This window comes from Camelus ferus, chromosome 8 (assembly GCF_009834535.1).
Source record: "Camelus ferus isolate YT-003-E chromosome 8, BCGSAC_Cfer_1.0, whole genome shotgun sequence".
NCBI lineage: Eukaryota > Metazoa > Chordata > Mammalia > Artiodactyla > Camelidae > Camelus > Camelus ferus.
The window spans coordinates 13,066,202-13,067,915 of NC_045703.1; positions in this window are offsets into that span (position 1 = coordinate 13,066,202).

A 1,714-nucleotide genomic window follows, 5' to 3' on the forward strand; every position below is an offset into this window, starting at 1 on the left:
GCTTACATTAGAAGTGGGGTGAGGTTTCAGATAAACAGCTTTCCTCAAGAAGCTAGAAAAAGTAAAGCAAAATCAGTCTAGAAGGAAGCAAGAAGAAAGAAAATAGTAAATATAAAAGCAGAAATCATTCAAATTGAAAATGAAGAAATATCAGAGAAAATGAATACAACCAAATTTTGGGTATTTTTAAATCAACAAAATTTATAAACCTGCAGCAACACCTAAAACACTATGTTTTTACGTGCTTAGAAGCAGTGGGTTTCCAAAATACTCTGCATTGCATTAACCAAATTCAGATCTAGAACTGCATCTGACTCAGAACATGGACATACCTACCATCTTTGGTTCTTTGGTTCTTTGGTTCTTTGGAAAAGCACTGGATGAGTCTTCTGAAACATCTCTATGGCAAAGACACCCAAACTATTTCATATGATTTAAATTATATGCTATCCACACTGAGAATTAAAAGCATATGATAAAATTTGTGGAAACTTACACTTGTTTCTGAAAAGACCTGAAAACAATCTATGAGTCAAAATGTCAAACTACCAAAAAAAAAAAAAAAAAAAAAAAATCAAAGGCGTATGTGTCAAAATGTTCAAATAATTCAGGACAAATGTTTCTTTTGGAAGTTTATTTTATTAGCTTATCTGCTTTATCTGCAATATCAGATATATTTCAGTCTTTAGGAAGGGGTTTTTACAATATACACGTTCCATTTGAATTTTGATATATTCAAGTCCATTTATCATGACAGTTATCATTATTATATACAAATCATTTTGTAATTTTATATTGTTTCCCTAGCCCTTTCTTAAGCATTTAATTTAATAAAAAGATAAAATTTATTTTATAATTTTAATTTCCCTGATTCAAATAAATACCATATATATATATACATATCACCTCTCTGAGAGTGTTTGTATTTACATGAAATCCTCAAAAAACATATCTCTAATTATACATAATCTAAAACAAGCTGGGTAAAATAGAACTATAAGAAAAAATGATATAAACATGCACATTTTCAAACATTTATAGTTAAGAAAAAGTGCCACTTTATTCTTCTGGGTAAATAAAAGTGAGAGGTAGCTACAAAGCAAGTGTAACATAAACACACAAGGCAAAGAAGACCGCGATCTGAAATGTGAACGTGCTGCCCTCGGGCCACAAAGCTTTCCCCTTTTTTGAGCAGAAGAGGAAGGATGGCTTTGCAACGTCTACACTTAGGAAACTCCGGGTGACGTGTGGTCCGGCCTCGCAGCCTGGAGCGCTGCCTTTCTCCGCTGGTGAACACACCATGAGGAAGCAGCTGACAGATTTTCAAAGCCAAACTTGTAGTGTGACATTTGTGCTTTCTCTTCTCCACGAATTATGTCGTTTTCTGTTTCATATTTTCTCCTGTGTGTGTTCTGCTGACTAATTCACAATCTATAGAAGCTCCGGACGCCTCCACGTATGTGCAGCGCTGAGCATCGCTGCTGTTTTCTGCCACGGATAATGCTGGAGGATGGTTCTGGTATTCCCGTAATATTTTTAAAACCCGGAGTCAAAGATAAATATTCTTTAATCTGCACTCAATAATCCTTTGTGCTACTGAAAAATATCTGTTTCTGCAGTGGTTTTTAATTTGGATCTAGAATAGGACTTTTTTAATTCTCTGTAAAACAGAAAATGAAAACCTCTTAGCTTTAATTGAAAACGAAAAACCAGA